Consider the following 15039-nt stretch of genomic DNA (forward strand, 5'->3'; position numbering starts at 1 on the left):
TGCTCGAATTACTTTGTTGGTATTGCACTTTAATAATGTGTATGTTGTCAAGAATGAGTCAAGCAGACACAGATGAACTGATCGTATTAACATTTCAAAACATGAAAATGAAAGTCGATTTTTTCATTTGTCACATAATTTTAACTAACAAGAACACAAAGGTACCGTTCAAAAAGTTTCAAGAAATCGACGTATAAGCCACGGAAAGTAATCCCTACGGATACCCACCCATGTTCCTTCAAGAAAGTCTTCTTTTGGCCAATCAGTCACAAAATAGTAGGGAAGTTGTCCCTTTGCTAGTAGTTGAAAGGACTTCTACCTGCTCCACACGCCATGTGATGGACAGAATGAGGTAAGTATTAGACCTTATCAACCACGAGAGAAAATAATGCTTTTATCTTGTCATTTTAGATGCAGGTTCCGTTTGCAAATCATAAAACCATTTTTGTTCTGCTTTCTTTTGACCAGTTGCTATTGAAACCGACGTTTACAAAAATAAAACAACAATGATAGTAAAATAGTATATGGATTGCTATTTGCCAGTTTTTAAAAGAGCCAATTTTTTAAGTAAAATTCGAAGATAATCAAATATTACATAATTTATTATGTAGGATTAATAAACACCCAAAAGCATACGTATAAAAATAATTCTTTTTATCAATAAGTTCCAAATTTAATTACAGAAAAAGGAGCATACTTTTCTACAGCAAATCATAAAACCAGTTGTACTGGTTTCTTTTGACCAGTTGCCATTGAAACTGATATTTACATATTGCAGAGTCATAGTGATAGCAAAATAGTAAACATCAAAATAACCAATCACCAAAAACTATTGTGATATCATCATCAGCCAATTAGAGACAAGAATTTTTCCAAAACTCGTTACTTCAGAGGAACTACCTGACTTATGGTTACAACTTTTGAATTAGTGATTGGTTGGTTGGTTATTTTGATGCTAACTATTGTACTACCATTGGTTTCCAAGGCAACTGGTCAAAACAAAGCATTATTCCCCGACGCCTTCAGTTTCATGCATTCATTCATTTCCTGAGTTACCATGACAACGAATTCATCCTATTGGTTTCCTGAATTTCCTGGTTCCAGATTTTTAACATCACCCACCGAACGTCACAAGTGAGAATGCAATTAACAAGGCTAATAAAGTATGCTATAGAGGCAGCCCTGCAAATTATTGGCCTAACCGTAAACAGAGGATATAAAAAAGAAAGAAAAGAAAAATAAAGCTGCAGAACGCGTAGACAAAACAAATCCTTTCATTTCGACAGTTCCTCTGAACTGGCTTCATCGGCCTATACCAAAACAGGGATTTGACATATGACTTTTGCTGCTTACTTTGAAAAAATTAGCAGTTCCCTGTCCCAAAGTTCCCAGCCTCACAGATATATCAGTTGGAAACAAGAAACCTCCGCAGTTTTTGACAATATAGGGGACTGGACATTGCATCGTTTGGGACGACCCTTCTTTGCTGTTTAAAAGATCCTGTCCATACAACAGAAAGATTATAGGAGTAGTGTTTATCAGTATCAGTAAGACGAAAACGTGAATTTATCTGTATGCATGTGGAGGGAGAGAGTTAGTGGATGAGATCCTCCTGTTACCCACCTTAATTAAGAACCAAGGACACTCGATCGGCCACCCGATGCCCGACGTTAATCCAAAGCTTCCTGGCTGCTGTCTGCAATTAACTTTCTTCTTGAAGAAAGTGTCAAGTATCTGGTTACTACACTTTCCAATCATAAAATAGTTACCTCACAACGGCCAGACACCTGAAACTTCATCGCAGATAAAATACAACTGAATATTCTAAAGGCAACAGTGATCCCTTAAGAAACTTATTAAACATGCAAGAATTCAGAGTAAGTTCATTAAACAGGTGTGAGGTAATCATATAAGAGATTAAATTAATTAAAGGGCAACACTCCATCAACAACTTTTAAGTGTATTTCCCAGATTCTAACTCACTTCAACAAAGCTAAGGAAAACAGCTCAGTTACCACTATATTTCTACCTAAACAAAATTAAATATACTGGTGAAAAATAAGAAAACACTAATAATGTATTATTAAACTCAAAATTTATAAGTGAAATTCACAATCACAGGGAAATTTACTATTACTTGAAAGCAACACAAATTTGGTCATTCTTTAGGAAAGGGGGCCACCAGTTTCTGTGTTAAACAGCTTAAAATGCTAAAATCCCGCTTTGGTAATTCTTCAGACGCAAACCGCATCACCATTTTCTAAAACAAACAATTAATATTCCTTCATTTTATGGTGTATTTTCAATGAATCTGATCTTATTTTCTTGAGGAAATGTTATCTTAACCCCTTTTCCACCCTATAGGCTTGGGGCCCCCAGTTGGGAATCGGGGGTTTTGGGAGGGGAAATACCAAAAAGGAGTGTTTTGCAGCAATAATAATCGTAACAAATGCATAATAAAGACAAGATCACCAGCTAACCTAACATTCCCCACCTAACCTAACGTAGAAACCGTATCCTTACCTAGCGGGGGTGGGGGGTGGGGAGGGGCTGCAGCCCCCCACACTTCGCCACAATTTAAGTTATAGGATGAACGGTGAACACAAAAATAAAATTGAAAAAAGTATGGGCCTACTTACCAGAATATTATGGAGTAGGAGGATATAATAATGTAGCTTCCAATAGAAAATAATGCAGGCGTATTTTGTAGTCATTGTAGAATAGCTTAAAATACGTTGCACATAGATATCCTACCCAGTTGTGTTTCTGTTGTCCATACATTGGGACCAAGCTCTTCACATCCCTCCACCTTCTTTCTATGGTATTTGTGTGTGCAAGGGTCACAGGATCCACAAAATTTAGGGAGTGGTTCACCTGCAAGTGCTGGTACCCTATCTCCTGTAAACAATTATAAGCCTTCCAGCAGTCGCTTACTATTGACGTACCAGGCTCAATAAATTCCTGTATAATAGACAGCAATGTTTTTGCTCACTGGCACTAAAAAAACATTGCCTTGTTTCACGGCATATACCACCAAACACCTACTGCCCATCAATAACCCTACCAACATAATATTTTCTCTTCCCTAATTTAGATTCGTCGATCTCAACAGTTAGACTGACACCACTAATCTTACCACTATTTCTGAAAACTCAACTTATTGCGACCTCTCGGCAAAATGAAGCCCAATCACATATTGTCGCTTGGGAAAGCTGCAATTCCCCTTCAGCTAAGTTATAAGAAAAGTTAGGACTACACCATAACTTAAACTTCAAATCAACTTCAAAACAGAGATGGGATTTTTCAATCCACGTTCCTTTAGACAGGGAAACACTAAAATTACATCGCTTACGCCGACGTCCTTTCGTCACTGCAGAGCGATCACACCTAATGGCGTTCCTGTTGTAGTCGATCCTACAAATAGCTCAACACTCGCTGCACTTTTGCCTTAGAATTAAATTATGTCTTTGAGCATATTCAATCACAACTTCTTTACCACCACTAGACAAATAATGATAAAATTCACCGTAACCTACATTGCACTGCAAACAATCGGTAGGAAATCAATGGCCTTTGTCAAAATTAATGCCAGAAGGGCCAACCACTGCCACTGCCATAGCTACAGTAAGACAAAATGCCATTTTTTCCTTCATTATTCGAAGTATTCAGTCAAACAAGGATCCCAGCGGACACTGGACAGGTAACTTTATTACAGCAGCTCTCTCTCAGAACTTCCTCAGACACTTTCTGACTCTCAGACTTTCTTAAGCCTTTCAGACTCCACTTCACCCCTTCTGCTCCCCTGCCCCCTCTGGGGGATCCCACAAGTGTTCTTATACCTCCATAGTGCACAGAAATATCAGCAGATAAGAAGATTACCAAACCCAGGATTTCCAGGTACTGTGAGATGTAAATTTAGTGCAGTCAGGGAATCGTTTTGCCTCTTGTCTGTATTTCATTTCCATTCTTCCAAGGCGACATTCCCCCCTTCTTTGTTCAACTTCTCACTCCCCCAATTTTAGTTCATTGCTGTGATTAATTCCCTTGTGATGCTAGTAAACATCCCCCTACTTAATTCAAGCAATGTAATAATCCTTTCTGTGTAAACTCCCCTCGAGTGGGTTGTAATATTTTATGCTAAGAGCAAGTAGTGTGTACTGTTCTCCACTAGCGCCTCAGTGGTGTGATTGGTATGGTGTTTGCGTCCCACCTCGGTGGTTGCGGGTTCGATTCTCAGCCATTCCATTGAGGAGTGAGAGAAGTGTATTTCTGGTGATAGAAGTTCACTCTCGACGTGGTTCGAAAGTCACGTAAAGCCATTGGTCCCGTTGCTGAATAACCACTGGTTCCATGTAACGTAAAAACACCATACAAACCCACGTGTTTCCTCGCCTTAGTACTGATGCTAGAATGCAATCTCTTTGTAGACAAACACCGTGCCTGTTTGTGGGAGAAATTGGAAACCCTTATGGAATAAGGCTTGCATTGAAATAACCCATTTTGCGCAAATTCTGGTTCATTTCCCAGCCACGTTTCCAGTGGATCGACAATCAACCACCTCATTAGTCCCTGGACCTACTGTAGCTTAAATGTAAATATAGTTCATTTAAAACAAAAGTCCAGAGTTTATGTAAATTCCTCCTTTTCAGTAATATTGGCCTTCTGCTGTAGATTTTTTGTTTGTGATAACGCTCGTCCCTCCAGTCAAGGCCATTTTTAAGTGTGTTAGACTACATTTTCAAGGAGGGAACGAGCAGGTCAGAACAATATATATACACCCGTTGCTGAATAACCACTGGTTCCATGTAACGTCAAAAACACCATACAAACAAACAATATATATATATATATATATATATATATATATATATATATATATATGTATATATATACTATATATATCATATATATATATATATATATATAGAGAGAGAGAGAGAGAGAGAGAGAGAGAGAGAGAGAGATATATATATATATATATATATATATATATATATATATATATATATATATATATATATATATATATATATATATATATATATATATATATATATATATATATATATATATATATATATATATTATATATATGTGTGTGTGTATAACTGAATCACGAAAGTTTGGAACGTGATGAATATGCGTACAAATAAAGGTAGAAGCCACGAAAGAAAGTGAAACAATGCAGTGTACTGCGAGATCTTCCGACTCGAGGTTTTTAATTGACAGACTGATAAAAAAGAAACATGAGTATACAAGGGAGTATCGTATAAATGACAGATAGAGATTATAAAGAAAATAAGTACCTAGAATCCAACGCACCTGGAGAATTAGTTACCTTCCCCAAACAAAACAGGGGTACAAATAAAGAGGTTTATTAGATATTTTTATAATAAAGCCCACAAAAAGTTTTATAGTGTTAGTAATACAGAGAAAGAAACTTCTAAGAACATTCTCAGCTTGCCTTATTTTAACGATTTTTAAACCATAAAAACATTGTTAAAATCTTTTAAGGTCAACCTCGTTTTTTCCTATAATAAAAGGAATGCTAATAAAAAATGTCCCCAGAGAAACCTACAACATAATATATAAAATTCCATGTATAGGCTGCCCCTTTTTTTGATATTGGTCAATCTAGCAAGGGCTTAGAAGTAAGAATTAAACAGCAAAAATATTACGTCAAAACTGGGCAAACATCCAATGTAATATTCATTCATTTTAGTGAAAATGACCACTTGATAAATTGCATCAGCAGTTCAGTAATTGCAATATCAAAAGATGTCTTTTCATGAAAAATTTTGGAATCTGCCATTATACAACTTACTTCCCATTGTAATTTTAATGTCAGTAGATTTAGATTTTAATCTGTTGACCATTCTGTGACCTCCCAACCTTTTTGTGCTCCCTTATGACTTGTACCCACCATTTATATAGCCCCTTGCTTCTGTGTTTCATTGGTTGCTGTGAACATGTCTTGGTAATAAGACGAAAGTCCTTAGCATCTCCAGTGTTTTAATTTTCCTTTGTGGCTCTAACTTTGTTCATATATATATATATATCATCATCATCATCATCATCATCATCATCATCATCATCATCATCGTCATCATCCGTTCCTAGTCCACAGCAGGACAGAGGCCTCAGACATGTCCTTCCACTCTCTTCTGTTTATGGTTCTTATATGGCATTCTATACCCGCAGAATTTCTTAGCTCGTCAATCCATTGTCTTCTCTTCCTTCCCCAGCTTCGTTTGCAATCTCTAGGGACCCGTTCTGTTATTCTTTTCGTCCATCTATTATCTGACATCCTCATTATATTTCCTGCCTCGCCCATTTCTTTTTCTTACTTGTTATTAAAATATCCTTTACTTTAGTTTGCTCTCGTATCCATGTTGCTCTTTTTCTGTCTCTTAGTGTTATTCCCATCATTATTCTTTCCATAGCTCTTGGAGTTGTAACTAGCTTATGTTCTAAGGCTTTAGTAAGGCTCTAAGTTTCTGATGCATAAGTTAATACTGGTAGGACCATATGATTAAATACTTTACTTTTTAGAGAAAGTGACATTTTACTTTTCGTAATCTCATTTTGTTTACCAAAAGCTTTCCATCCCATGCTTATCCTTCTTTTAATTTCGGTCTCATGTCCTGGGGAAACACTTTCTGTCTGACCTAAATACATATATTGATTAACGAACCTCTAGCTCTAGAAGTTCGTCAATAACTCTTATTCGTTGTCTCTGTATTTTTATTGAACATTATCGTAGTTTTACTCACATTCATTTTCAGTCCTACATGTTTGCTTTCTCTATTCAAATCTTCTATCATCTTTTGTAATTCTTCCCCTGATTCACTGAGCAGAGCTATGTCATCTACAGATCTTAAGTTGTTAAGTAATTCCCCATTAAAATTAATTCCTACATTTCCCAATCTAAATTCTTAAAAACTTCTAGGCACTGTGAGTGATTTAGGAGAGATGGGGTCGCCCTATCTAACTCCTTTCTCAATCGGAAATTTTTCACTGTCTTTATATAGTTTTAGGATTGCTGTACTAAACCCGTATAGATATCTTCAAGTGTTCTAACATAAGATTCATCTATTCCCTGCTTTTGAAGGGTTTTCATTATTGCTAAAGTTTTGACAGAATCAAAAGCTTTCTTATAGTCTACAAATGCCATAGTGGTTCGTCATATTCTGTTGATTTTTCCTTTAGCTGGTTAATTACATGGATATGGTCAGTTGTTGAAAACCCGCTTCTAAATCCTGCCTGCTCTCTTGGTTGATGAAAGTCTAGCTGTCTTTCTGTTCGGCCTAAAATGATCTTTGTAAATATTTTTTATATTGCTGAGAGTAAACTTTTCAGGTCTCTTGTATCTCCCTTTTTGTGAATTAATATAATGATAAAGTTTTTCCAAGCTGTAGGTATAAAGCAGAGCATTCTTGCAAACATTTTGTATAAAGTTTAGTGAGTTTTACTATTATGAAATCTCCTCCATCTATTATAAAATCAATTGTTAGGCCATCTTCTCCTGCTGCTTTGTTTCTTTTCGTGCCTTTTGATGATTTCTTTATTTCTCCTGCTGTTACTTTTGGTACCGGCTCAGGTGTTTCACTATTTCTATTGACAAAGAACTTTCCTATATCACAATTCTACAGCATTGTATAGAAATATTCCGCAATTTTTATCACTCCATCTCTTTGGTTGATAATTAATATTTCCATTTACATCCTTTAAAGCAAATATCTGTTGGCGCCCTGTTCCGAGTCTTCTTTTCATCAACTTGATGCTTCTTCCCTTCTTTAGTGTTTCCTCAATTTTGGTCTGATTGTGTTTACGAATGTCTTGGGTTTTTAGTTTGTTTATCGTTTAGGATAGTTCTGCTAGTTACTTTTCATCTCTCTTGGATTCTACCCTCACTTCCAATCGTTTCTTTATTAGGTTTTTGGTGTTGTCTGATAGTTTTCCTTGATCTTGTTTTAGAACTTTTCCACCTATCTCTTGTGCTGATTCCAATACAAATTTTGTTAGGTTACTATTCATCTCTTCTTTACTTGCATCCGTTTCACCATGTAGTTGGGAGTATCTATTTTGTATTGCCTAACTAAACTCAGCAGATTTTCCTCCTATTACAGGAGTGTTTATTTTCTTTCTTAAAATGAGTTTTTTCTTTCTCTCCTTAGATCTAGACAAATTTTACTTCTCACCATTCTATGGTCGCTTGGTTTTAACTTGTTTAACACTATTACATCTTTAACTATATTAACTTTTTCTCTGAGAATAAAATCTATTTCGTTTTACGTTTCTCCGTTTGAGCTTCTCCATGTCCATTTTCTATGTTCCTTTTTATATATAAAAAAGAAATGTTCCTTTTTTAGATTATTTCTTTCTACAACTACACACACACACACACACACACACACACCACACACACACACACACACACACACATATATATATATATATATATATATATATATATACTATATATATATATATATATATATATATATATATATATATATATATATATATATATATAGGTTTTGCTTCGAATGAAAAATGAAAAAAGCGAGATAGCCGAGTACTTTCGGTCTTGTTCCGACCCTTTACTAAGGCAAACTGATTTTACAGAGGAAAACATAGTCAAAAGAAGGCTTAATATCCAAACTGACACTACAAGATTAGCAATAAGGTCGATTTCACTCGAACAGAAACGTGGAAACGCCTGAGGGTTAGCCACACCTTGGAGGGTACACATACGGTAAACAGGTTATTCTTCCAGAAAACAGTACATTTTGAAAAAACAAGGAAGCATATACACTTAATAACATGAAAAATTTACACAAATTTCCCAAAAAATTATTATTAATGAAAAGACGAAAGAAAATATAAATATAAATATATATATATATATATATATATATATATATATATATATATATATATATATATATATATATATCAAGCAAGAGAAAGAGGGAGAGAGAATATCGAACCAGAGAGAGAGAGAGAGAGAGAGATAGAGAAATAATAACTATATACATGTGGGACTAATTTATTAGTAGTTCATTTATTTTAAGGTCCTTCATAAACATCTTACAAATATATGGGTCCAAATGGTACATTCCCGGACTAAGATTTAGGTTGTTTTTATTAGTGATTTGTATAATTGCCGATTCCAGTAAATTTCTTGAAACATAATCATTGGATCTAGCAATTACAGAGGTATCACCCCAATTAATACAATGAGATTTTTCACTCAGATGGATAAACAGTGCATTTGAAGTCTGGGCTGTTCTAACTGAATACATATGCTGCTTAATACGTACACATAAATTTTTACTTGACTGACCAACGTAAAACGATGGGCAATCCTTACAAGGAATTTTGTAAATGATGTTATTTGTTACGGGACTATTCTTTATTAGCATATCTTTAATGGTATTGTTATAAGAGAACACTACATTAACATTAAACGATTTAAATATTGATTTTATGGTTTCAAATCCACGAAAGTAAGGTAAGCTAAGTACATTTTTAGGCATTTCTTTTTCATTAATAGCAACACTATAAAACTTTTTGTGAGCTTTTTGATAACATAATTCAATTAAATGAGGTGAGTAGCAGAGATCGTTTCCTATCTTTTTTATGTATTCTATTTCTTGGTCAAGATATTGTGGACTCGTGATACGCAAAGCGTGTTAGGAACGAACTTAGAAGAAAAAGTTGGAAATTTTTAATATTAAGATGGTGGCCAGAATAAAAATGTACATATGTTAAATTATTTGTGGGTTTTCTATAAATACTGAATTTGCATTGGAAAGATTTTCTATGTATTAATACATCTAGGAAAGGGATGACATTGTTATTTTCATTTTCAACAGTGCATTTTATGGATGGCACTAGATTATTCAATTTAGACAGTAAATCATTTACATCGATACCAACAGGTAAGACTACTAAGATATCATCGACATATCGGTACCATTTTAAGGGGACAAGTGTGATATTCGGGAGGTGTTGTCTCTCAAAAAATTCCATATATAAGTTTGAAAGGAGAGGTGATAAAGGGTTACCCATGGCCATACCAAATATTTGTTGGTAATATTCTCCATTAAAAATAAATCTGCAATCAGGTGTGGCTACCCTCATGCGTTTCCTCGTTTCTGTTAGAGTGAAATCGCCCTTATTGCTAATCTTGTAGTGTCAGTTTGGATATTAAGCCTTCTTTTGACTATGTTTTCCTCTGTAAAATCAGTTTGCCTTAGTAAAGGGTCGGAACAAGACCGAAAGTACTCAGCTATCTCACTTTTTCATGTTTTCCTTCGTGGCAAAAACCTTTATTTATACATAGCATCACGTTTTATATACTTCGTGATCAAGTTATTCATCATATATATATATAGGCCTTTCTTGGCCGCATGCACTGTAAACTTTATCTCTTTCCTTAATAAACGCTCCAAGAAGAGGTCCATTGGAGGACGAAATTGTTGGGCATTTTCTGAAATATACCTTTTTTTCATTTTCCTATGTGGAATACAACTGAACTGGATATATATATATATATATATATATATATATATATATAATATATATATATATATATAAATATTATCAATTAAAAATTTCCCTTCAGTTAACATATGTGAAAAATATTATTAATTCTGAGGTAGAGAGAATTAAATATTAGAGGACATTTGTAGCTTAGTGCGCATATATGCATCACGGTAATGTGATGAGACTCATAAATTGGCTACGTGCGACAAAAGCACTACACAGTTTCCAAGTTCGAGGAGGGTAGATGCAGACTCGAAACAACGAATCCGTGGGCGCGACAGGGATTTGTAGGTGAGAGGCGGCGTTAATTTTTGCCTCTCGTGTTTGCTGTGTGGTTATAGGTGCTTCACTGTACGTCCTGATTTCTGGGTTCCTACGTTCGCACCCGGGAGCCGACGAAATTATTATCAACTAGATATTCCCTTTCAATTAGCATATATGAAAATATATTAATTCTGAGGTAGAATGAATTAGATATTAAAGGACATTTGTAGCTTAGTGTGCATATAAATATGTATATAATATATATATATACATATATATATATTATATATATATATATATTATAATTATATATATATGTCTATATATATATATATATATATGTATATATATATATATATGTATTTTATATGATATATGTTATATATGATATATATATTATATATATATATATATATATATATATATATATATATATATATATATATATATATATATATATATATATATAGCTATATGTATATATATATATATATATATATATATCTATATATATTGATTTATGTATATATATACATAAATATATATACATATAAGTATATATATATATATAAAATATATATTATACATATATATATATATATATATATATATATATATGTGTGTACATATATAAATATATATAAATATCTATTATATATTTGGCAATGTGTATATGCATGTATGTACGTATGTATGTATGTATGATTGGTATGGGCGCCCCGGCCGTCAGTCCGACGGGACTGAGATTTGGAATGGAGATGGGTTTCCACCCCGGGAAGGTCGAGACCTACGTTTAGGAGCCCGGAAACCCCCGCGAGCCCGGACTCCCAAAATTTCTACTTAGCCCCTCCGAAGGGTGAGAAGGGATTCCCTGAAACAGAGCTGGTTCTGCCAGTGAAACGGGGGCTGGTTATGCCCGTAGACTTTGTACTTTACAAATTTCTGTATACATATGACTTATCATTTGGAAAAGAATACTATAGGGTAAACATCAATGACATCAAAGAGGGTGGTTTTAGAAGGGGGTTGACAGAGAGGGAAAATGAGAGGCAGAGAAAGTGAGAGAGAGTAGACAGTGAAGAAAGAGGAAAAAAGACAGAGAGAGAGAGAGAGAGAGAGAGAGAGAGAGAGAGAGAGAGAGAGTTGAGGGGGTGTTAGGTAGGAGAAAGATGGAAAAAGTGAGAGACAGACAGACAGACAGACAGAGAAGCGGTTGTTTGGAGACAGAGAGTTGGTATTAGTGAGAAGAAAGAGTGAAAGAGACAGTGATGGTTGGAGACAGAAAAAGAGTCAGAGAAAGGAGCTTTCTCTTTTCTTTCTTTTCCATTTCAGTTTCAAACGCGTTCAGTTCCCAGTCAGGTTGGCTTTTGCCATGATTATCAATAAAGCCCAGGGACAGTCTCTCAGAATGGCTGGCATCAAACTGGAGCAACCTTGCTTTTCTCATGGACAGCTTTATGTGGTGTGCTCAAGAGTGGGCTCTCCGGAACGCCTGTTCATTTTGTCACCAGAGGGAAAAACAAAGAACATAGTCTACCAAAAGGCCCTCTGGTGAAATGGAATCTCTCTGCCAACACCAAGAATTTTTCTTTCCACATATGTTTATAATGCTTCATTTTGATATTCATTTTCAATGATGTTGTTTGTTTTGTCAGATTTGTATTCCTCGCAATTCAGGTCATGGTACTGTATTCAATTGTGGCTTGATTTATCTATTTTCTTTTCATAAACTATGCTAGTATATATATATATATATATATATATATATAATATAATATATATATATAAGTATATATATATATAGTATATATATATTTAAAGTATATATATATATAATATATATATATATATATATATATTATATAATATACATATATATATATATATATATATATAATATATATATATATATGTGTGTGTGTGTGTGTGTGTGTGTATAAATACATATATAAATATATATATTATATATATATATATATATTATATCTGTATATATCTATATATATATATATATATATATATATATATATATATATATATATATATATATATATATATATCAGTGTGTGTGTGCTGGAGTATGTTATAAGCTATTTCTCGACCTTGAGCTAGCAGAAGATTCACTTCAACTAGAATGGGGTCATCAAATATCTGAAGACTGTGAAAAAAAACACAGCCATGGAAAGTAATGCATCACTTCGCTTTTAATCAGCGCAAATAACAGTAAGTCATGTCACTTGATCTCAGATTTGGTTGTCATCTGACTCTTATTGTTATACATGGCAAAGAATATGCAGTTGTCCTCGTTGAAGATGAGGTGTTGTGAGTGCGAATATCATCCGTTTCGTGTTAAAAAATATTCACGGTCATTCTCGAGAAGAATGTGGGTCACAATGATTTTAGGTATATATGTAAAGCCACGGAAGATGTACACATTTTTGTTGCCACTCAACTCTCACGGCAATTTGCATAAGGAGGAAAAACAAGAATTCTTCCATACTGTTATGATTTACAAATATATATTCATTCCCACTAGTCTAAAAATTTTTGGAGTGGGTTCATCAAGGCAGGAGAGGCGTGTATATTTTGTTCCAACAGACCCGCCAAGTTCCTAAGGGTCCCAATCATTTGTCAAAGTATAGATACGTACGCAAACTAGAAGGTTGCAGATTCCCATGACGCTATCGTGGAATGGGCATAAGTATCAACAAAGAGGGTGCAATTAACTCCAATTTTTACAAAAAAGTTACTCCTCCAAATATAGCATGTATTAGTTTGGATAACCTCTCCCAAGTCCCAGCCGATGTTTCCACACCAGTGTGGAATCGGAGTTTTCTTAGCCTTGAACAGAGAATAAAAGGAACTTCCTGATCATCGTAAGAAGGAATCAGTGGTAAGGCAACAGTGATACGGAAGGTGACATGAAACCCCTCGTGGTGTGAATGAGCTATGTGATATTATGTTGCGTATAAGTCACCTTCCTAGTGGTGATTAAAAGAATACAAATATTGTATTGAAGGATGAAGAAGGATTAAAACAGTCTATTCTTGTCAAAAGATTTTTTCTTTGCAAAAATCACTTGCGTTTCGCCCTGAAACAAAAAATATGATAAGGGAATTAGTGGATATTCCGTAAGGACGCAGACGCTTGAGATGGGATTATAGTGTTGGTTGCTTGGGACGTACATACATTCTGTGCAAGTTATGAGTAATAAACTCAGGAGAAATAGAGCATCAGCAAGAGATGTGAAGGAATATTCGGCTGCCAGTAATTATGTATGTTTAATAACTGAAGGTGACTGTTTTGAAACGATAGTTTTGTTAAAGATACATTCTCTTTAATCCTCTAGTTTTTTTTCTAAATGTGCATCTAAAGATATGAAGATAGCATAAACATTGCTGAATTGTCCCTTTGTGTAAAAGATCGTTCAAAAATAATGGCAAAACAAAAAAAATAAATAAACGATTACATAAACTAATGAATAAAATAAAATAGAATAAAAAAAAAAGATAAGTTAGATATCACCACCATGTTATTTATCTGAATGTAATTATTTACAATCTTCATTGTCATCTGTGGAGTGTGCTCTCAGAGATCAAGAGTTAAGAAACAATCGGAGCGAGAGATATTATGAGGAGTGACACTGTGATAAGGTGGATTGAATTAAATGACTCATTTCCTCTTCTCTCTCTCTCTCTCTCTCTCTCTCTCTCTCTCTCTCTCTCTCTCTCTCTCTCTCTCTCCGGCATTATGAAGGAACAAAGGTAGGACCAGGATCCATGGATCCTGGGTAGGACCAAGGGGTAGGACTAAGCATGGTCCAAGTATATAAACCTAGCCCGTGGGCATCGTGACCTTCTTAAAAAGGAAGTGGAGCGAATTTGGAAAGGTCGCCTCATACAAGTCAAAACATAGGCCAATGGCCCTCTATTAACATTTGCTCTGTTTGTAGCCCTCCATCAAGTTGGTCCTGCTCTTCAGTTAACTGGTCAACAGAGTTGAGGCCTCTCTTTTTCCTAGCCTCTCCCTCTGGTGGTCATCATGACGTTCTAGGATTCATTACACGCCTTTACTTTAGTCAAGGAATCATTTGTTATAAGGATCCCGCCTATATAAATGTCAGAACTGAGGTAATCTTTGGTAATAAGCTGTTAACAACTTCTGCATATTTAAATTCCTTCATCTGTCCTGAAGGATAACTAACTTTTATTTAGTAGGAAA

The sequence above is a fragment of the Macrobrachium nipponense genome, chromosome 11, assembly GCF_015104395.2.
Source record: "Macrobrachium nipponense isolate FS-2020 chromosome 11, ASM1510439v2, whole genome shotgun sequence".
In the NCBI taxonomy this organism is placed as follows: Eukaryota; Metazoa; Arthropoda; class Malacostraca; order Decapoda; family Palaemonidae; genus Macrobrachium; species Macrobrachium nipponense.